Raw genomic sequence first — 24,250 nt, 5'->3', positions numbered from 1 at the left:
ATGGAATGGTTTCCATGTGTTTGTGGTGTTTGATATCTTTCCATTCATACCATTTCAGTCATTACAATGAGACATTCTTATACAGTCCGCACACCAGCCACCACTGAGCCACGGATGGATGACGTAAGGGCTATGTCCACAGCCAAATGTGATTTGATTGGTCTCTGTACCTTCCCCCTGTGTCTCTGTATGTTGGTTGTGACACTATCGAGTTTCAAACTGCCTCTGGAAGCAATGACAGCACAATAACTGTTTGTCGGGAGATTCATGAAACGGATTTCCATGGCTGAGTAGCTGCACACAAGCCTAAGATCACCATGCAAAATTCCAAGCGTCGGCTGGCAGTTCGCCGCCATTGGATTCTGGAGCAGTGGAAACGGATTCTCTGGAGTGATGAATCACGCTTCACCATCTGGCAGTCCGACAGACAATGCTGTGTTTGGCGGATGCCAGGAGAACACTACCTGCCCCAATGCATAGTGCCAACTGTAAAGCTTGGTGGAGGAGGAATAATGGTCTGTGGCTGTTTTTCAAGGTTCAGGCTCCTTAGTTCCAGTGAAGGGAAATCTTAATGCTACAGCATACAATTACGTTCTAGACAATTCTGTGCTTCCAACTTTGTGGCAACAGTTTGGGGAAGGCCCTTTCCTGTTTCAGCATGCACAAAGCGAGGTCCATACTGAAATGTTTTTTTTGAGACCGGTGTGGAATAACTTGGCTGGCCTGCACAGAGCCCAGACCTCAATTCTATTGAACACCTTTGGGATGAATTGGAACGCCGACTGTGAGCCAGGCCTAATCGCCCAACATCAGAGCCTGACCTCAGTAATGCTCTTGTGGCTCAATGGAAGCAAGTACCCACAGCAATGTTCCAACATCTAGAGGAAAGCCTTTCCAGAAGAGTGGATGCTGTTATAGCAACAAACGCGTGACCAACTCCATATTAATATTCGACTTTTGGCCATGTAATGTATATCTAACATCAAGGATGTCTTGTTTTCATACAGTGCATTGAGGGTGTGTGTGGTGACTTTGTCATTATCACATGAGAAGTAAAGTATATGAGTATACATGAGGGGATAAGACACGTATGATGTATAGATTTAGCTCATACAAGAGGCAGAGCCTACACACAGTGTATGAATTATAGATTTTGTGACATCTACAGTGACATCTACAATGTGTGTGTGTGTGTGTAGGTGGAGTAAATCCTCTCAATTTTTGTCTTCTCTGACACAGTGTTGCTCTTATTGCTGTGGATGATATCTCCCTCCCTGGAGACAGAGTTAGCCTACATTAATGAATTGCGTATGGCTAATAAAAAGCAGCTGTGTCTTGCCAATGTAATTGCTCACTTGTATCTTGATTCACAGGGTTACGGTTGGGGCATTGTAAGGCAAACACATACTCACACACAGAACCCCACCCCCCCTCCAGTCCAGTCCGATGGTTCTGGAGGGTGGAAGAATTCCTTGCCCAATAGACTTGTTGAGCTGCTGACTGAAGAGAGTAAATAACATCCAGTCTGCTTTTAGCCCAGTCCGTCTATTCTAGCAGCCCACTATTAGCCAAAGTAAATATTATACATTATTTATATACTGAAAATACAGTGTGCTCTTTCTTACATCATCGTTGTTGTCAGAGTTGATCTAAAAGATAGCGTCGGAGTCAGGCACAGGACACAGATAAGAGTAACAATCACTGATTTACTCAATCCAAAATATAACAAAATCCCGTTCCAAACAAGACAAAACAGGACTCAAACTACAACACACCGGAATACACGAAAGACAATCACGCACAAAACAGAAAGGGAAACCAGAGGGTTAAATAAGGAACATAATCATGAGATGGGAACCAGGTGTGTAAATAGACAATATAAAAGGAAAAATGAAACATGGATCGTTGGCAGCTAGAAACCTGGTGATGTCGAGCGTGGTAAGTGTTCAAACTGAATTGTTCCACCCACACAGACAGCATCGTGAAGAAGGCGCAGCAGCGCCTCTTCAACCTCAGGAGGCTGAAGAAATTCGGCTTGTCACCAAAAGCACTCACAAACTTCTACAGATGCACAATCAAGAGCATCCTGTCGGGCTGTATCACCGCCTGGTACGGCAACTGCTCCACCCACAACCGTAAGGCTCTCCAGAGGGTAGTGAGGTCTGCACAACGCATCACCAGGGGCAAACTACCTGCCCTCCAGGACACCTACACCACCAGATGTCACAGGAAGGCCATAAAGATCATCAAGTACAACAACCACCCGAGCCACTGCCTGTTCACCCCACTATCATCCATTATTCATCTCATATGTATACGTATATACTGTACTCTATATCATCTACTGCATCCTTATGTAATACATGTATCACTAGCCACTTTAACTATGCCACTTTGCTTACATACTCATCTCATATGTATATACTGCACTCAATACCATCTACTGTATCTTGCCTATGCCGCTCAGTACCATCACTCATTCATATATCTTTATGTACATATTCTTTATCCCCTTACACTTGTGTCTATAAGGTAGTAGTTTTGGAATTGTTAGTTAGATTACGTGTTGGTTATTACTGCATTGTCGGAACTAGAAGCACAAGCATTTCGCTACACTCGCACTAACATCTGCTAACCATGTGTATGTGACAAATAAAATTTGATTTGATGATTTTAAATAAAGAAAGCACTGAACACTGAATCAAAACAATAAACGATGACGTGAATTTACAAAACCGAAACAGTACCGTGTGGACCAAACACTCACACGGAAACAAACACCCACAAACCAAAAGTGAAACCCAGGCTACCTAAGTATGATTCTCAATCAGAGACAACTAACGACACCTGCCTCTGATTGAGAACCATACCAGGCCGAACACAGAAACCAACATAGAAAAACAAACAGACTGCCCACCCCAACTCACGCCCTGACCATACTAAAACAAACAGACTGCCAACCCCAACTCACGCCCTGACCATACTAAAACAAACAGACTGCCCACCCCAACTCACGCCCTGACCATACTAAAACAAACAGACTGAACACCCCAACTCACGCCCTGACCATACTAAAACAAACAGACTGCCCAACCCCAACTCACGCCCTGACCATACTAAAACAAACAGACTGCCCACCCCAACTCACACCCTGACCATACTAAAACAAACAGACTGCCAACCCCAACTCACGCCCTGACCATACTAAAACAAACAGACTGCCCACCCCAACTCACGCCCTGACCATACTAAAACAAACAGACTGCCAACCCCAACTCACGCCCTGACCATACTAAAACAAACAGACTGCCCACCCCAACTCACGCCCTGACCATACTAAAACAAACAGACTGCCAACCCCAACTCACGCCCTGACCATACTAAAACAAACAGACTGCCCACCCCAACTCACGCCCTGACCATACTAAAACAAACAGACTGCCAACCCCAACTCACGCCCTGACCATACTAAAACAAACAGACTGCCCACCCCAACTCACGCCCTGACCATACTAAAACAAACAGACTGCCAACCCCAACTCACGCCCTGACCATACTAAAACAAACAGACTGCCCACCCCAACTCACGCCCTGACCATACTAAAACAAACAGACTGCCCACCCCAACTCACGCCCTGACCATACTAAAACAAACAGACTGCCCACCCCAACTCACGCCCTGACCATACTAAAACAAACAGACTGCCAACCCCAACTCACGCCCTGACCATACTAAAACAAACAGACTGCCCACCCCAACTCACGCCCTGACCATACTAAAACAAACAGACTGCCACCCCAACTCACGCCCTGACCATACTAAAACAAACAGACTGCCAACCCCAACTCACGCCCTGACCATACTAAAACAAACAGACTGCCCACCCCAACTCACGCCCTGACCATACTAAAACAAACAGACTGCCCACCCCAACTCACGCCCTGACCATACTAAAACAAACAGACTGCCCACCCCAACTCACGCCCTGACCATACTAAAACAAACAGACTGCCACCCCAACTCACGCCCTGACCATACTAAAACAAACAGACTGCCCACCCCAACTCACGCCCTGACCATACTAAAACAAACAGACTGCCAACCCCAACTCACGCCCTGACCATACTAAAACAAACAGACTGCCCACCCCAACTCACGCCCTGACCATACTAAAACAAACAGACTGCCCACCCCAACTCACGCCCTGACCATACTAAAACAAACAGACTGCCCACCCCAACTCACGCCCTGACCATACTAAAACAAACAGACTGCCCACCCCAACTCACGCCCTGACCATACTAAAACAAACAGACTGACCACCCCAACTCACGCCCTGACCATACTAAAACAAACAGACTGCCCACCCCAACTCACGCCCTGACCATACTAAAACAAACAGACTGACCACCCCAACTCACGCCCTGACCATACTAAAACAAACAGACTGCCCACCCCAACTCACGCCCTGACCATACTAAAACAAACAGACTGACCACCCCAACTCACGCCCTGACCATACTAAAACAAACAGACTGCCCACCCCAACTCACGCCCTGACCATACTAAAACAAACAGACTGACCACCCCAACTCACGCCCTGACCATACTAAAACAAACAGACTGCCCACCCCAACTCACGCCCTGACCATACTAAAACAAACAGACTGCCCACCCCAACTCACGCCCTGACCATACTAAAACAAACAGACTGCCCACCCCAACTCACGCCCTGACCATACTAAAACAAACAGACTGCCCACCCCAACTCACGCCCTGACCATACTAAAACAAACAGACTGCCCACCCCAACTCACGCCCTGACCATACTAAAACAAAAACAAACAGACCATACTAAAACAAACAGACTGCCCACCCCAACTCACGCCCTGACCATACTAAAACAAACAGACTGAACACCCCAACTCACGCCCTGACCATACTAAAACAAACAGACTGCCCACCCCAACTCACGCCCTGACCATACTAAAACAAACAGACTGACCACCCCAACTCACGCCCTGACCATACTAAAACAAACAGACTGCCCACCCCAACTCACGCCCTGACCATACTAAAACAAACAGACTGACCACCCCAACTCACGCCCTGACCATACTAAAACAAACAGACTGCCCACCCCAACTCACGCCCTGACCATACTAAAACAAACAGACTGCCAACCCCAACTCACGCCCTGACCATACTAAAACAAACAGACTGCCCACCCCAACTCACGCCCCTGACCATACTAAAACAAACAGACTGCCCACCCCAACTCACGCCCTGACCATACTAAAACAAACAGACTGCCCACCCCAACTCACGCCCTGACCATACTAAAACAAACAGACTGCCCACCCCAACTCACGCCCTGACCATACTAAAACAAACAGACTGCCCACCCCAACTCACGCCCTGACCATACTAAAACAAACAGACTGCCCACCCCAACTCACGCCCTGACCATACTAAAACAAACAGACTGCCCACCCCAACTCACACCCTGACCATACTAAAACAAACAGACTGCCCAACCCCAACTCACGCCCTGACCATACTAAAACAAACAGACTGAACACCCCAACTCACGCCCTGACCATACTAAAACAAACAGACTGAACACCCCAACTCACGCCCTGACCATACTAAAACAAACAGACTGCCCACCCCAACTCACGCCCTGACCATACTAAAACAAACAGACTGCCAACCCCAACTCACGCCCTCACCATACTAAACAAACAGACTGCCAACCCCAACTCACGCCCTGACCATACTAAAACAAACAGACTGCCCACCCCAACTCACGCCCTGACCATACTAAAACAAACAGACTGCCAACCCCAACTCACGCCCTGACCATACTAAAACAAACAGACTGCCAACCCCAACTCACGCCCTGACCATACTAAAACAAACAGACTGCCCACCCCAACTCACGCCCTGACCATACTAAAACAAACAGACTGCCCACCCCAACTCACGCCCTGACCATACTAAAACAAACAGACTGCCAACCCCAACTCACGCCCTGACCATACTAAACCAAACAGACTGCCAACCCCAACTCACGCCCTGACCATACTAAAACAAACAGACTGCCCACCCCAACTCACGCCCTGACCATACTAAAACAAACAGACTGCCCACCCCAACTCACACCCTGACCATACTAAACAAAGAATAAACTAACAGAACTATGGTCAGAACGTGACACGACCACCGAACGCCGCCCGAACAAGGAGAGGGAACAACTTCGGTGGAAGTCGTGAGTTGTAGCGGAGAAAACTCACTCATATGACTCAACGCACGATTCAAGCACACTCAAACGACTCAAAATTAGCCTAGATCTGTTTCATTGAAATGCTAGTTTTCTACTAATGGTACCTTATCATCAAATCATGCAGCACCCTGTGGGTCTTAGCTGAGCTGAAGGTAATGATCAACTCAGCAACCATCATCACAATCCCCAAAATGGAGGATATATCACTGCTGTGTTTATGCCCAGACACACCAGTGGCACACAGTTTCCACAGATGAGATTGTTGGTTCCTGCTAAACTGCCATATTTCTCTGATCTGTAATCTTCTGTTAGTCGTCTCATCTCACGCGTGAAGACGCACGCACGCTAAACTGCGCACGCACGCACGCACGCACGCACGCACGCACGCACTCACACACACACACACACACACACACACACACACACACACACACACACACACACACTTGTAGTGGCAGTGTTAGTCTCACAGCAGGGGAACAGTTCTCTTTCCTGACGGCAGTTCTGCATTATAATGGCCAGCAGCTAGGTCCCTCGCTCAGCCTCAGTGCTCCTTAGATCCAACAAGCCTGTAACCAGCCTGTAGCCTCCTCCCAGGTTGTGAGAATGTGTGTTTGTGTATGTGTGTTTGTATGGAGCCCACTAATCTACTGTGTGTACCTGTGTGGTTGTGGGATGGTTACAAATGTGTTGTTGTGCCCACTTTTCATGGGTGTGGTAGGCTTGTATTTATTTAATTGATTTATTGATTTTTTTGAATTTTTACCACGTTTTCTCCCCAATTTTGTGGTATCCAGTTGTTTTAGTAGCGACTATCTTGTCTCATCACTAAGACGAAGGTTGAAAGTCATGCGTCCCCCGATACACAACCCAACCAAGCCGCACTGCTTCTTAACACAGCGCACATCCAACCCGGAAGCCAGCCGCACCAATGTGTCGGAGGAAACACCATGCACCTGGTTAGCGCGCACTGTGCCCGGCCCGCCACAGGAGTCGCAGGTGCGCGATGAGACAAGGACATCCCTACCGGCCAAACCCTCCCTAACCCGGGTGACGGGTTAGGCCAATTATCGCCCCGTGGACCTCCCGGTCATGGCCAGTTACGACAGAGCCTGGGCGCGAACCCAGAGTCTCTGGATGGCACAGCTGGCGCTGCGGTACAGTGCCCTTAACCACTGCGCCACCCGGGAGGCCGGCTTGTATTTATTTTAAACAAAGATTAACAGAATGTGTGGTAATCAAAGACGATTAGAGTATTGTGCAGTATAATATATCATTTAATAGTCATGGATGTGCAGTAATCATATGAATATGTATTATCCCAGACACCCTGGACCCACTCCAATGTGCATACCGCCCCAACAGATCTACAGATGATGCAATCTCTATTACACTCCACACTGCCCTCTCCCACCTGGATAAGAGGAGCACCTACGTGAGAATTCTGTTAATTGACTACAGCTCAGAGTTCAACACCATTGTGCCCTCCAAACTCATCACTAAACTAAGGACCCTGGGATTAAACACTCCTCCTGGATTGACAGACCGATATTCCTGTGACATCTAGTTTTAACCTGAGCTTTTAACATGACCGGTTTAAACTAGGGAGGATGGGAAGAGAGGAGGAGAGGAGAGGTGTAGAAAGGACATGAGAAGAGTGAGTTAGCTATGGGTGATATTTTGACGCTAAGGAAGAGGAAGAGGAAGAGAGAGAGGGAGAGAGAAAAGTGAGGAGATGAGAGGCCTCATTAGAGTGAGTAACATCTTGGCCCCATATCACAGACAGGGTTTAAGTCTAGATCAGAGAAGAGGAAGATGGATGGAGGAGTGGAAGGGATAAGTGGAGAGGAGGGGATGCATGGATAGGAGGGAATGAGTGGAGAGGAGAGGAGGGGATGAGTAGAGAAGAGGGGAGGGGATGAGTGGAGTGGAGGGGATGAGTGGAGGTGAGGGGATGAGTGGAGGTGAGAGGGGAGGAGATGCGGAGAGGGGATGAGTGAAGAGGAAGGGAGGGAAGGAAGGGGATGAGTGGAGAGGATGGGATGAGTGGAGAGGAAGGAGGGGGAAAAGACAGTTCAAGAAGGATGATTCATGAGAAGGAAGGAAATAATGGAAGAGAGAGAGCGAGGAAATATGAGAGATGAGTAGAGTAGAAATAAGGGTAGATTAGTCAAAGCATACCAAATCAGCTTGTGCTTCCTTGCCCGCCATCTATCCATTATGTACAGCAGAGGCATGAGACAGTTGGACTGAACAGTAAATTCCTGGAGTCAGTGAGCAGGTCTGGGATTATCGATCCGGCTGGAGTAACGCTCTGCAGCGCTTGGCCTTCATAGAGCTCCTTGGTTTAACTAAGCAGAGTGGAGCTGTCAGAGTTTCCCCGGTGTCCGGTCCGATGCTCCTGGTCTGCTCCCAGGGAATGATCAGCCAGCCTTAGCCACAGCAAAAGAGTCACAATGCATTTCAGCCATTTGTGTGAATTTGTATTTGTCATCTCAGGTCAATATGACTGATTCTAGATTAGTTTTAGTCAGATGCTTTGAGCTGAACTGAAGCAGGGAAATGCCTTGTATTCCTCTGGTGATGTTCATACTACTGTAGTAGTCAGTGGTATGAGTGAATAGTAATGTTGAAGCAGAGGACTGTGTCTTTCACCTGAACCTCAAAGGCCTTCAGTGCGCGCGTTCATTCAGCATGACAATGTGTGTGTGTATGTGTGCGCGTGCATGTGTGTGCATTTGTGGTGTCTGAGAGTGTCTGTGTGTGTGTGTGTGTGTGTGTGTGTGTGTGTGTGTGTGTGTGTGTGTGTGTGTGTGTGTGTGTGTGTTGTGTGTACATTGTGTGTATGTGCATGCGTGTGATATGTGCATGTGTGTGTGTGTGTGTGTGTGTGTGTGTGTGTGTGTGTGTGTGTGTGTGTGTGTGTGTGTGTTCGTGTGTTCGTGATACATGCGTGATATGTGTGTGTGTGTGTGTGTGTGTGTGTGTGTGTGTGTGTGTGTGTGTGTGTGTGTGTGTGTGTGTGTGTGTGTGTGTGTGTGTGTGTGTGTGTGTGTGTGTAATGAACATCTGTGGTGGAAGAAGGTGAGGACCAAAGCGCAGCGTGGTAAGTGTTCATGTTTTTTAATCAAGTAATGAACACCGAACAAAAACAATAAATGTGAAGTAATCAAACCGAAACAGTCCCGTGTGGCACAAACACTAACAAGGAAAATAAACACCCACAACTCAAAAGTGAAACCAGGCTCCCAAAGTATGATTCTCAATCAGGGACAACGATTAACAGCTGCCTCTGTTTGAGACCCATACTAGGCCGAACACAGAAAATCACAAATGATAGAAAAAAGAACATAGACAACCCACCCAACTCACGCCCTGACCATACTAAAACAAAGACATAATAAAAGAACTAAGGTCAGAACGTGACAGTGTGAGCTAGAGGTCTTCATGTTTCTGACAGACCTGAATTCTGATATCTGACCCGAGTCCCGAGCAGGTCCTGGTCCCATATTCAGATTTTTGTCTCAGATCTGGGTCTGGTCTGATATATTTTTATTTTTAATACGTTTGCAAAAATGTCTAAAAACCTGTTTTCACTTTGTTATTATGGGGTATTGTGTGTAGATTGATAAAGAAAAATAACAATTTAATCCATTTCAGAATAAGGCTGTAATGTAACAAAAAGTGAAAAAGTCAAGGGGTCTGAATACTTTCCGAATGCACTGTAATTGTCAAGGGTCTCGGGCATATGCAATTAATATTGATTTACCAACTGGACCTGGAATTGGACACGTCCTCTGTTAATTTAATGTGTGTGAATTGATGAGACCTGCACGAGCTTGTAATCTGTGTCAGTTTATTGCAAGTCGATAAAACGGGTAATTTACAGTGTCTTCAGAAAGTATTCATACTCCTTGACTTATTCCACATTTTATTGTTTTACAGCCTGAATTCAAAATGGATTAAATAAATAAAAAATCTCACCCATCTACACATAATAACCTATAATGACAAAGTGAAACATGTTTTTAGAAATGTAGCAAATTGATTGAAATGTAAATACATAAATATAGGTTAGAATCATCTTTGGAAACTGTGAGTCTTTATGGGTAAGTCTCCAAGAGCTTTGCACACCTGGAATATACAACATTTACACATTATTCTTTAAATAAATCTTCAAGCTCTGTCAAGTTGGTTGTTGATCATTGTCTTTCAAGTCCTGCCATAGATTTTCAAGCCCATTTAGGTCAGAACTCTAACTAGGCCACTTAGGAACATTCAATGTCACCTTGGTTAGCAACGCCTGGTGTTTTAGGTTATTGTCCTGCTGAAATGTTAATTTGTGCCCAAGTGTCTGTTGGAAAGCAGACTGAACCAGGTTTTCCTCTATGATTTTGCCTTAGCTTAGCTGTGCTTAGCTTTATTCCATTTCTTTTTATCCTAAAAAACTCCCTAGTCCTTGCTGATGACAAGCATATCCATAACATGATGCAGCCACCACCATTCTTGAACAGTGGTAATCAGTGATGTGTTGTGTTGGATTTGCCCCAAACACACAGGATTCATGTTTTGGAATATTTTGTATCTGTACAGGGTTCCTTCTTTTCACTCTGTCAATTAGTTTATTATTGTGAAGTGACTACAATTTTGTTTATCTATCCTCAGTTTTCTTCTATCACAGCCAATGCACACTGTAACTGTTTTAAAGTCACCATCAGCCTCATGGTGAAATCCCTGAGTTTCCTTCCTCTCTGGCAACTGAGTTAGGAAGGAAGCCTGTATCTTTGTAGTGACTGGATGTATTGACACACCACCCAAAGTGTAATTCATAACTTCACCCTTCTTCGCGAGGCTTTGGAAAACCTCCCTGGTCTTTGTGGTTCAATCTGTGTTTGAAATTCACTACTCGACTGAGGGACCTTCCAGATAATTGTATGTGTGGGGAACAGAGATGAGGTAGTCATTAAAAAAAATCATGTTAAACACTATTAATGTGAGTGAGTCCATGCAACTTATTACGTGACTTGTTAGGCACATTTCTACTCTGGAACTTATTTAGGCTTACAATAACAAAGGGGTTTAATACTTATTGACTCAAGATATTTCAGCTTTTAATATTTTATTAGTTTGTTTAAAATAAATATAATTCCAGTTTGACATTTTGGGGAGTTGATTGTAGGCTAGTGACACAACACAACAAACTGTGGTAAAAGTCAAGAGTCGTGAATACTTTCTGAAGGCACTGACTATCTGTTTTGCAGTAGTAGCTTATCTGGCAAATTTAAAGAAATGTACGCTGGTGTTGGGAACATGGCATCTTTCTCTCGGTCTCTCTAGGGATTAGGACACAACTGTGGATCATTTAGCCAATATCACTCGTTTATTGATGGCGCTGGTTTATTTCTCTCTCTCTTTCTCCTCTCGGATCTGAACGGGTATCTCGGATCTGAACGGGTCTCTCGGATCTCAACCAGCATAAGTATTTTTGGGTCTGTTTTTCCATAGGCCTTTTCGGAACGGGTCTGACTGTCCTCTGGTCCGTTCAGAATGGGTATCCATTTCATTATCAGATCCATCTCTAGTGGAAACCTGTGCCAGTGTGTTCCTCTTGTTTGTTGTTTTGATCCTCCCTGTGTGTGTGAGTAACAGGTTGTGCTACCCTCTTTGAAGGTGAGACCTGTCACTGACGCATGCAGCCCCCGTCAGCAAACGGATGACTGGCCTGCCCAGACATTTAGAATGAATGATGATATGTCATGTAGCATCATGTATCTGCTATATCCAGGACATCTAGGCAACCATCCCCTCAATGTGAGTCCTTACTGTGATGTCTAACAGTCTCCTACATTAGTGTTTCTCAATCCTGGCCCTGGCACTAACCCACCTCATTCAAATTAAAGACTTGAGTGAGGAGTTCATTAGTTGAATCAGGTATGTTAGTTCTAGGGCAAGAGGGTCCACAGGACCAGGACTGAGAAATACTGTAGACCTACATTATGGTCTAGTAGTCCATTATGTTCTGACCACTACTTTCCATAGTCACAAGTACTTCACAAGGCATGTGGTTTAGAACATCACCAGACAGAGAGGGAGAGGGAGAGGGGCAAAGGCAAAGAGAGAGGCATAGGCAGAGGCATAGGCATAGGGAGAGGAAGAGGAAGAGGGAGAGGCAGGGAGAGGAAGAGGCAGAGGGAGAGGTATAGGCAGAAAGGAAGAGGCAGGGAGAGGGAGAGGCATAGGGAGGAAGAGGGAGGGAGAGGTATAAAGGAAGAGGCAGGGAGAGGGAGAGGTATAGGCAGAGGGAGAGGTATAGGCAGAGGGTATAGGCAGAGGGAGAGGGAGAGGGAGAGGAAGAGGCAGAGGCAAAGAGAGAGGCAGAGGCAAAGAGAGAGGCAGAGGCAAAGAGAGAGGCAGAGGCAAAGAGAGGCATAGGCAGAGGGAGAGGCAGAGGCAAAGAGGAGGCAGAGGCAAAGAGAGGCAGAGGCAAAGAGAGAGGCAGAGGCAAAGAGAGGTATAGGCAGAGGGAGCAGGGAGAGAGGAGAGGCAGAGGCAAAGAGGGAGAGGCAGAGGCAGAGGCAGAGGGAGAGAGGCATAGGCAGAGGGAGAGGAAGAGGAAGAGGGAGAGGCAGGGAGAGGAAGAGGTAAAGGAAGAGGCAAAGGGAGAGGTATAGGCAGAGGGAGAGGTATAGGCAGAGGGAGAGGGAGAGGGAGAGGGAGAGAGGGAGAGGGAGAGGGAGAGGGAGAGGGAAGGAAGAGGAAGAGGCAGAGGCAAAGAAAGAGGCAGAGGCAAAGAGAGAGGCAGAGGCAAAGGAGAGGCAGAGGCAAAGAGGAGGCAGAGGGAGAGAGGCAGAGGCAAAGAGAGAGGCAGAGGCAAAGAGAGAGGCAGAGGCCAAGAGAGAGGCAGAGGCAAAGAGAGAGGCAGAGGCAAAGAGAGAGGCAGAGGCAAAGAGAGAGGCATAGGCAGAGGGAGAGGAAGAGGAAGAGGGAGAGGCAGGGAGAGGAAGAGGTAAAGGAAGAGGCAGGGAGAGGGAGAGGTATAGGCAGAGGGAGAGGTATAGGGAGAGGGAGAGGTATAGGGAGAGGGAGAGGGAGAGGGAGAGGGAGAGGGAGAGGGAGAGGGAGAGGGAGAGGGAGAGGGAGAGGGAGAGAGGGAGGGAGGGAGAGGGAGAGGGAGAGGGAGAGGAAGAGGCAGAGGCAAAGAGAGAGGCAGAGGCAAAGAGAGAGGCAGAGGCAAAGAGAGAGGCAGAGGCAAAGAGAGAGGCAGAGGCAAAGAGAGAGGCAGAGGCAAAGAGAGAGGCAGAGGCAAAGAGAGAGGCAGAGGCAAAGAGAGAGGCAGAGGCAAGAGAGAGGCAGAGGCAAAGAGAGAGGCAGAGGCAAAGAGAGAGGCAGAGGCAAAGAGAGAGGCAGAGGCAAAGAGAGAGGCAGAGGCAAAGAGAGAGGCAGAGGCAAAAAGAGAGGCATAGGCAAAGAGAGAGGCAGAGAGAGAGGCAGAGGGAGAGGAAGAGGGAGAGGAAGATGCAGGGAGAGGAAGAGGCAGAGGCAAAGAGAGAGGAAGAGGAAGAGGCAAAGAGAGAGGAAGAGGAAGAGAGAGATCCTTCTGTGGTCCTTCTGTGGCTCAGAGAGAGCATGGCGCTTGTAACGCCAGGGTAGTGGGTTCGATTCCCGGGACCACCCATACGTAGAATGTATGCACACATGACTGTAAGTCGCTTTGGATAAAAGCGTCAGCTAAATGGCATTTATTATTATTATTATTATTAGAGAAGCAGAGGAAGAGGGAGTGGCACAGGCAGGGAGTGGAAGAGGGAGAGGGTGAAGATGAGGCAGAGGAAGAAAGAGAGGGAGAGGAAGAGGAAGAGGGATATGCAGGGAGAGGAAGAGGAAGAGAGAGACTGAAAGGAAGAGGGAGAGGTAGGGAGAGGTAGAGGCAGAGGCAGAGGTAGAGGCACAGGGAGAGGAAGAGGCAGAGGCACATCTATATAAGAGAGAATAAAGTAGACAAAAGCACAATATAGGAAGTGGACACCAGTGGTCAAATGATTGGTTTACTCAGTCGACATACTAGTGATGATTACCAATAGGAACTGTCAAATGTAGAAAGCAAAAAAGGGCTTGTAATTATTATTTTTATTTGATATATCTAGTGGCATGAGATTACTATGTTATGTATCAAAATTTTGATTTATGGCCCTGTGTCCAGATGACGCGTACATGTCCAAATATGGGTATCCGGCCAGGACATCCTGTTCCTGTTGTCACGTGTTAGAGCGTGTGTTATTTTATATCTATATTGCATCTATTCCTTTGAAGTTGTCATGCTGATTGATGTCTAGGGACCTGGTTGAACTGGGGGGTTCTGTGTTTGAACTTTTTGAAAGAGTATGGCCCCACACCTCTGTTTTATTGCCCTTAGGGTTGCTATCTATGAAGCAGGAATGTCCGGGGTATTGGCTGTGGCAGACGCATTATAAATAAAGTCCAGAACAAAGCATGCGATCCCAGAACAGTAAACAAGATTTTTAAAATTAACATGGATTTTGTGATCAGTGGCAAAGCTGTGATGACTGTAACAACAGAAGCAGGACCGTGGCTGAAACATAGAGAAAGGGCCAAGTATAATACCACAATATACGATGCACCAAAAAAGCGGTTTCTAAGTGTGTATAGAACCCAGATACCGCCCGCAACTGCGCTGAAAGATGAAGTGCTGATGTCTAATGGACAGCAATGGGGGTATCAGTTTGATTACCTGGCTTGTAGAGTGAACCTCTATACGGTAGCCAAAGGAGAAGAATATACTGACCAGACATTAGGAGTGGACTATGGGGTTGAAGACTGGACGGTTTTTCGCAAGATTTTGTGTCCCGAATTGAGACTTATCACCAAGGGGTATAGCTTGTTCACAGGCTAAGAGACCTGTTGGTAAGGTACCCCTGACTCCTCAGGAAGAGTATTTCACAGGGTGAAAATACAAGAAAGAATGGACTTCCATGTGGCTGCGTGGAGTTCTATATCAGCAACGAGGAAATCCGCAACCAAAACATTTGTGATGGAGGCCTGACTGGGGATTTTAGGTTGCCCATGCTTATTCCTTTTAAAAGTTGGGATTTAATGGAATTGAAAATGTTAGAGTTGTTGGACGCTCTGTTTGTACAGAGCCAACAGCGACAGAGCATTGTTCATGTAAGGAAGTGCATAATATATACAAATCCCAAGGATTATGATTCAAAGGAGCCCCAAGAAGGTACATCGTCAGAAGAAAACTAAGTACGCGGCTGCGTTGACCACGCCCTGATACCCAGAGGACTGGTTCAACAATAAAAGGAGGGTCCTTTAAACCTACAGTTCTTCATTTACGCATATACCATGGATATTCCTACCACATACCAGGACTCCGAAACGTCATGGGGGCCCGACCCTAAGGACTCTATGCCTCGCAGCCCAACATTCTACTCCCCCCTGGCAAGACCCACGACACCCCCTACATGTACACAGCCTGAGGACGTGTTTGATGGGGTGGGCACTACTATTTTTGTGGACACCATCAAGGCCTCTGTAGCCACACTTCTAGACGTGGTGATTGGAGAGAGAGTATATACGAGAGCATATACGAGAAAAATGCATTGATTGTGAGATCAATCACCCCAGCCAGCGCAGGCATCCCTGCCTATACGACCCCCCAAGATACTACTTCTTCAACCATTTTGAGGCGCTGGTGAAAAGACTTTGGTCCTGCAGGTTTATACCATCGCTGGTCAGAGCCCTGGAGTCTATGGGTCTTGTGCCTTCTATTCCCAGAGTTTACGGGGTAACCGAGGCTTTCCTACATGAACTGAAGGAGGCAATCTACATCCACGAGAAACTCAAAGAAATCTGACACACCCTGGTGGACGACAACAAATACAGGGAAGCTGTGGTGGCTGATGTGATGACTTTCTGGCTCAATAAACCCCAAGAGACCGAGTGACATTTTTGTTATTTAGATGTAAAGCAATGGGTAACTATGTGTATACGATGTTAGAGAGAATAAATACATATTTTCTTTTGAGAGAACTTACAAATGTTATGCATCAAATTATTGAAAATAAAGTGAACAATGTATCGTTCTATACAACCCACAATTCCTGGATTAATGTAGAGCGCGTGCTGAAAATGGAACAAATCATGAATCATGTACGACATACAGGCGAGAGTCTACAATGGACACAATTGGTATCCCGTCTTGGGGATGATTCTGAAGAACGAGAAACAACTTTGTCTAAGATTTTACTTCATTTGTTTGAAACACCATTTAATTGTAACATGTATCATATTTGTTGTTTATATACTTATATAGCGGATGTGTGTGTTTTAAAAATTCAGCGACACAAGTCTGTTAATCTAAACCAAATATACCGGGTGTTGCATGATGTGATCGTTGAGAAAACGGGGACATGTATCCTGCAACGAATTCTGAATTGTCTGTATACGTAATACATCATGTTTTCTTGAAAATCAAAATCCAAAAATCAAAATGAAATGTTGTCGTTATTTGAAGGTCGCTCATTAACGTTATTGTACCTCAGAGAGGCAAGAAGGATGGCGGAGCAGATGTTGAAAAACATTGATTATAATCCCTCTAACCCCGGGTCTTATGGGGGTAAGGAACGTTTATTATAATCCCTCTAACCCCGGGTCTTATGGGGGTATGGAACGTTTATTATAATCCCTCTAACCCCGGGTCTTATGGGGGTATGGAACGTTTATTATAATCCCTCTAACCCCGGGTCTTATGGGGGTATGGAACGTTTATTATAATCCCTCTAATCCCGGGTCTTATGGGGGTATGGAACGTTTATTATAATCCCTCTAATCCCGGGTCTTATGGGGGTAAGGAACGTTTATTATAATCCCTCTAACCCCGGGTCTTATGGGGGTAAGGAACGCGGGTCTTATGGGGGTAAGGAACGTTTATTATAATCCCTAACCCCGGGTCTTATGGGGGTAAGGAACGTTTATTATAATCCCTCTAACCCCGGGTCTTATGGGGGTGGTTAACCCCGGGTCAGTTTATTATAATCCCTCTAACCCCGGGTCTTATGGGGGTAGGTTTATTATAATCCCTCTAACCCCGGGTCTTATGGGGGTATGGAACGTTTATTATAATCCCTCTAACGGGTCTTATGGGGGTATGGAACGTTTATTATAATCCCTCTAACCGGGTCTTATGGGGGTATGGAACGTTTATTATAAAATCCCGGGTCCATTATAATCCCTCTAATCCCGGGTCTTATGGGGGAAACGTTTACAGAGAGATATAGCTTTTTGCTAAAGTGAATGAGTGGTTATCAGAGCAGGATTCAACCCATGTAGAGTTTTTTCTACCCAACCCTTGTCCCAATTTCAGGCGGATCTATGTGACATGCAGGCCCTTGCAGATAAAAATGATGGAAATCGCTACATGCTAACGGTTATAGATATTTTCTCTAAAATAGCTTTTGTAAGGGTCTTAAAAAATAAGAGCGGGTAGAGGTGACCCGGGCCTTTGACTCTATCTGGAAGGATGGAGGAGCCCCCAAGAAAGTGCAGACTGATGGCAGATTTTTTTATTTTTATAATACTTTTCAGAAACTCATGAAGAAGCACAATATAGTACATTTTGCTACAGGCTCGGATTTGAAAGCTTCAGTTGTTGAATGCTTTAACAGAACTCTGAAGGAGTGGATGTGGCGCTATTTTACAGCTCACAACACGCATCGATATATCGATATAGTTCAATATTTAGTAATGGGGTACAACAACAGCTACCATAAGAGTATACGTATGAAACCCTCCGAGGTCTTTTCTGAAAACTCTTTTCAAGTCTTTAAAAATCTGTATGGTTTGTTCCCCCTTCGCTGTAAGAAAAAAAAACATTTTAAATTCATTGTGGGGACTTGGTGCGTATATCCAAGTTGAGGGGTGTTTTCGACAAAAAATATGAGCAAGGCTACAGCGATGAGTTGTTCACGGTTACCGAATGTCTGCCGTGCATACCCCCGGTCTACAAATTAAAAGATTATGACGGGGAACTTCTAGAGGGGATCTTTTTATGAGAAGGAATTACAGAAGGTACAGTTGGGTAAAGACAAAGTCTTTAACGTGGAGGAGATTCTCGATCAAATGAGAGAAAAGGGTAAAAAATGAGTGCTGGTCCGCTGGAAAAATTGGCCCCAAAAGATCAACAGTTGGGTATTAGAGCACGATGTGGTGGAGGCATCGGGGTTAACTAAAACCCTCATGCATGATCAAATACACCATAATTCGCGTGTACACAGGAGTGCATCATGGAACACAGCGGCTTCTACCTGACTCTCCCCAGTAATGCGTCTGCGCATATATATCGTAATAATCAGAGTTCGAATTACCGTAATTTCTGGACTATTAAGCGCACCTGAATATAAACCGCACCCACTGAATTAAAAAAATATATGTATTTTGTACATAAATAAGCTGCACATGTCTATAAGCCGCAGGTGCCTACCGGTACATTGAAACAAAGGAACTTTACACAGCCTTTAAACGAAACACGGCTTGTAACAAAAATAAAAAAAATAGCAGTAAACAGTAGCCTACGCTTGTAAGAAAGTCATTGGTCACTATCTTCCTCCTCCTGTGCACTAACAAAAATAAGTCATCTCCTTCGGTGCGGAGTTGAATAGCCTCAGAATTGCTTCATCAGATGTTGGATCGCTGCCCTCCTCAAAAAGCAGCAGTCCAGCTGTCAACAAGCAGCAGTCCAGCTGCCTCAACAAGCAGCAGTCCAGCTGCCCTCTTCAACAAGCAGCAGTCCAGCTTGGTCAGCAGTCCAGCTGCCCTTCCTCAACAAGCAGCAGTCCAGCTGTCAACAAGCAGCAGTCCAGCTGCCCTCTTCAACAAGCAGCAGTCCACTCAACAAGCAGCAGTCCATCTCCTCAACAAGCAGCAGTCCAGCTGTCTTCAACAAGCAGCAGTCCAGTTCCTCAACAAGCAGCAGTCCAGCTGCCTCAACAAGCAGCAGTTGCTTCAACATCAGCATGTTGCAGCAGTCCAGCTGCCCTCTTCAACAAGCAGCAGTCCAGCTGCCCTCCTCAACAAGCAGCAGTCCAGCTGCCCTCCTCAACAAGCAGCAGTCCAGCTGCCCCCCTCAACAAGCAGCAGTCCAGCTGCCCTCTCAGCTGCCCTCTTCAACAAGCAGCAGTCCAGCTGCCCTCCTCAACAAGCAGCAGTCCAGCTGCCCTCCTCAACAAGCAGCAGTCCAGCTGCCCTCCTCAACAAGCAGCAGTCCAGCTGCCCTCTTCAACAAGCAGCAGTCCAGCTCAACAAGCAGCAGTCCCTGCCCTTCAACAAGCAGCAGTCCAGCTGCCCTCTTCAACAAGCAGCAGTCCAGCTGCCCTCCTCAACAAGCAGCAGTCCAGCTGCCCTCCTCAACAAGCAGCAGTCCAGCTGCCCTCTTCAACAAGCAGCAGTCCAGCTGCCCTCTCAACAAGCAGCAGTCCAACAAGCAGCAGTCCAGCTGCAGTCCAGCTGCCCTCTCAACAAGCAGCAGTCCAGCTGCCCTCCTCAACAAGCAGCAGTCCAGCTGCCCTCCTCAACAAGCAGCAGTCCAGCTGCCCTCCTCAACAAGCAGCAGTCCAGCTGCCCTCCTCAACAAGCAGCAGTCCAGCTGCCCTCAACAAGCCTCCAACAAGCAGCAGTCCAGCTGCCCTCCTCAACAAGCAGCAGTCCAGCTGCCCTCTTCAACAAGCAGCAGTCCAGCTGCCCTCTCAACAAGCAGCAGTCCAGCTGTCCCCCCCTCAACAAGCAGCAGTCCAGCTGCCCTCCTCAACAAGCAGCAGTCCAGCTGCCCTCCTCAACAAGCAGCAGTCCAGCTGCCCTCCTCAACAAGCAGCAGTCCAGCTGCCCTCCTCAACAAGCAGCAGTCCAGCTGCCCTCCTCAACAAGCAGCAGTCCAGCTGCCCTCCTCAACAAGCAGCAGTCCAGCTGCCCTCCTCAACAAGCAGCAGTCCAGCTGCCCTCCTCAACAAGCAGCAGTCCAGCTGCCCTCCTCAACAAGCAGCAGTCCAGCTGCCCTCTCAACAAGCAGCAGTCCACAACAAGCAGCAGTCCAGCTGCCCTCTTCAACAAGCAGCAGTCCAGCTGCCCTCCTCAACAAGCAGCAGTCCAGCTGCCCTCCTCAACAAGCAGCTCAACAAGCAGCAGTCCAGCTGCCCTCCTCAACAAGCAGCAGTCCAGCTGCCCTCCTCAACAAGCAGCAGTCCAGCTGCCCTCCTCAACAAGCAGCAGTCCAGCTGCCCTCTTCAACAACGCAGCAGTCCAGCTGCCCTCTCAACAAGCAGCAGTCCAGCTGCCCTCCTCAACAAGCAGCAGTCCAGCTCAACAAGCAGCAGTCCAGCTGCCCCTCAACAAGCAGCAGTCCAGCTGCCAGCTGCCCCTCAACAAGCAGCAGTCCAGCTGCCCTCCTCAACAAGCAGCAGTCCAGCTGCCCTCCTCAACAAGCAGCAGCAGTCCAGCTGCCCTCCTCAACAAGCAGCAGTCCAGCTGCCCTCCTCAACAAGCAGCAGTCCAGCTGCCCTCCTCAACAAGCAGCAGTCCAGCTGCCCTCCTCAACAAGCAGCAGTCCAGCTGCCCTCTCAACAAGCAGCAGTCCAGCTCAACAAGCAGCAGTCCCTCCTCAACAAGCAGCAGTCCAGCTGCCCTCCTCAACAAGCAGCAGTCCAGCTGCCCTCCTCAACAAGCAGCAGTCCAGCTGCCCTCTTCAACAAGCAGCAGTCCAGCTGCCCTCTTCAACAAGCAGCAGTCCAGCTGCCCTCAACAAGCAGCAGTCCAGCTGCCCTCCTCAACAAGCAGCAGTCCAGCTGCCCTCCTCAACAAGCAGCAGTCCAGCTGCCCTCCTCAACACGCAGCAGTCCAGCTGCCCTCCTCAACAAGCAGCAGTCCAGCTGCCCTCCTCAACAAGCAGCAGTCCAGCTGCCCTCCTCAACAAGCAGCAGCAGTCCAGCTGCCCTCCTCAACAAGCAGCAGTCCAGCTGCTCAACAAGCAGCAGTCCCCTCCTCAACAAGCAGCAGTCCAGCTGCCCTCCTCAACAAGCAGCAGTCCAGCTGCCCTCCTCAACAAGCAGCAGTCCAGCTGCCCTCCTCAACAAGCAGCAGTCCAGCTGCCCTCCTCAACAAGCAGCAGTCCAGCTGCCCTCCTCAACAAGCAGCAGTCCAGCTGCCCTCCTCAACAAGCAGCAGTCCAGCTGCCCTCCTCAACAAGCAGCAGTCCAGCTGCCCTCCTCAACAAGCAGCAGTCCAGCTGCCCTCCTCAACAAGCAGCAGTCCAGCTGCCCTCCTCAACAAGCAGCAGTCCAGCTGCCCTCTTCAACAAGCAGCAGTCCAGCTGCCCTCCTCAACAAGCAGCAGTCCAGCTGCCCTCCTCAACAAGCAGCAGTCCAGCTGCCCTCCTCAACAAGCAGCAGTCCAGCTGCCCTCCTCAACAAGCAGCAGTCCAGCTGCTCAACAAGCAGCAGTCCAGCTGCCCCTCAACAAGCAGCAGTCCAGCTGCCCTCCTCAACAAGCAGCAGTCCAGCTGCCCTCCTCAACAAGCAGCAGTCCAGCTGCAAGCAGCAGTCCAGCCTCAACAAGCAGCAGTCCAGCTGCAACAAGCAGCAGTCCTCTCCTCAACAAGCAGCAGTCCAGCTGCCCTCTTCAACAAGCAGCAGTCCAGCTGCCCTCCTCAACAAGCAGCAGTCCAGCTGCCCCTCAACTCAACAAGCAGCAGTCCAGCTGCCCTCCTCAACAAGCAGCAGTCCAGCTGCCCTCCTCAACAAGCAGCAGTCCAGCTGCCCTCCTCAACAAGCAGCAGTCCAGCTGCCCTCCTCAACAAGCAGCAGTCCAGCTGCCCTCCTCAACAAGCAGCAGTCCAGCTGCCCTCCTCAACAAGCAGCAGTCCAGCTGCCCTCCTCAACAAGCAGCAGTCCAGCTGCCCTCCTCAACAAGCAGCAGTCCAGCTGCCCTCCTCAACAAGCAGCAGTCCAGCTGCCCTCTTCAACAAGCAGCAGTCCAGCTGCCCTCTTCAACAAGCAGCAGTCCAGCTGCCCTCCTCAACAAGCAGCAGTCCAGCTGCCCTCTTCAACAAGCAGCAGTCCAGCTGCCCTCTTCAACAAGCAGCAGTCCAGCTGCCCTCCTCAACAAGCAGCAGTCCAGCTGCCCTCCTCAACAAGCAGCAGTCCAGCTGCTGCCCTCCTCAACAAGCAGCAGTCCAGCTGCCCTCTTCAACAAGCAGCAGTCCAGCTGCCCTCCTCAACAAGCAGCAGTCCAGCTGCCCTCCTCAACAAGCAGCAGTCCAGCTGCCCTCCTCAACAAGCAGCAGTCCAGCTGCCCTCCTCAACAAGCAGCAGTCCAGCTGCTCAACAAGCAGCAGTCCCTCTCCTCAACAAGCAGCAGTCCAGCTGCCCTCCTCAACAAGCAGTCCAGTCCAGCAGTCCAGCTGCCCCTCAACAAGCAGCAGTCCAGCTGCCCTCCTCTCAACAAGCAGCAGTCCAGCTGCCCTCTCCTCAACAAGCAGCAGTCCAGCTCAACAAGCAGCAGTCCCCTCTTCAACAAGCAGCAGTCCAGCTGCCCTCCTCAACAAGCAGCAGTCCAGCTGCCCTCTTCAACAAGCAGCAGTCCAGCTGCCCTCCTCAACAAGCAGCAGTCCAGCTGCCCTCCTCAACAAGCAGCAGTCCAGCTGCCCTCCTCAACAAGCAGCAGTCCAGCTGCCCTCCTCAACAAGCAGCAGTCCAGCTGCCCTCTCTCAAGCAGCAGCAGCAGTCCAGCTGTCCCTGCCCTCAACAAGCAGCAGTCCAGCTGCCCTCCTCAACAAGCAGCAGTCCAGCTGCCCTCTTCAACAAGCAGCAGTCCAGCTGCCCTCTTCAACAAGCAGCAGTCCAGCTGCCCAGTCCAGCCTCAACAAGCAGCAGTCCAGCTGCCCTCAACAAGCAGCAGTCCAGCTTCAACAAGCAGCAGTCCAGCTGCCCTCTTCAACAAGCAGCAGTCCAGCTGCCCTCCTCAACAAGCAGCAGTCCAGCTGCCCTCCTCACAAGCAGCAGTCCAGCTGCCCTCCTCAACAAGCAGCAGTCCAGCTGTCAACAAGCAGCAGTCCAGCTGCCCTCCTCAACAAGCAGCAGTCCAGCTGCCCTCTTCAACAAGCAGCAGTCCAGCTGCTCAACAAGCCAGTCCAGCCTCAACAAGCAGCAGTCCAGCTGCCCTCCTCAACAAGCAGCAGTCCAGCTGCCCTCCTCAACAAGCAGCAGTCCAGCTGCCCTCCTCAACAAGCAGCAGTCCAGCCTTTCCAAACCCGTTGATGATCGTGGATTTTTTGACAATGCTGCACGCTGTCAGCAGCTCTATTTCCTTTTCCAACAGCCAGATCGATCGCCTTCAACTTAAAAGCTGCATCATATGCATTTCTCTGTGTCTTTGCCATGATGAGGGTGACAAAATGACTACCGTAATCAGAATGATGAAGTTTGAGCGCGCTCGATTTACGACACATTATGTGACTGTGCTCAGTTTTTTGGCGGCATGAATCTTGTGAAAGCGGGAAAAATCCATAAATTAGCCACGTCATTGTATAAGCCGCGAGGTTCAAAACGTAGGAAAAAAGTAGCGGCTTATAGTCCGGAAATTACGGTATACAACCAATTTTCCAAAAGCCTATAGAGTTATCAGAGGCCTGGGAAGTAGGTCTCAGCGAGATTACATACCCCCATAGCTGGTATAATATCAAAGATAAGGACCGTGATTTTTATTGCAAAAAGTTATCGGAACCTGCAAAACTTATTAAGGTTAAAAAGGGTTCTATAGAACCGTCGACAGGATCGTCTCCGAGTTGAATGAACGTCTATCACTGAACAATATGGAAATATTCCTGATCTACAACCCTATACATAAACGTGTACAAATCTCAGGAGATGCTGCCGGGGGAATAAAGACCAGCGGTA

General features: G+C 48.3%; 1 protein-coding gene across 4 annotated transcripts in view; it reads left to right on the top strand.

The window, feature by feature from the left end:
- erc2 (ELKS/RAB6-interacting/CAST family member 2) overlaps positions 1 to 24,250 on the top strand; it is a 119,490-nt gene that overhangs the window by 10,264 nt on the left and 84,976 nt on the right. The gene's annotated exons all lie outside the window — the stretch shown is intronic.

This window comes from Oncorhynchus keta, chromosome 21 (assembly GCF_023373465.1).
Source record: "Oncorhynchus keta strain PuntledgeMale-10-30-2019 chromosome 21, Oket_V2, whole genome shotgun sequence".
Lineage (NCBI taxonomy): Eukaryota > Metazoa > Chordata > Actinopteri > Salmoniformes > Salmonidae > Oncorhynchus > Oncorhynchus keta.
Note: the sequence above shows the minus strand (reverse complement) of the source record. Positions and strands in the feature narration are given on the sequence as shown.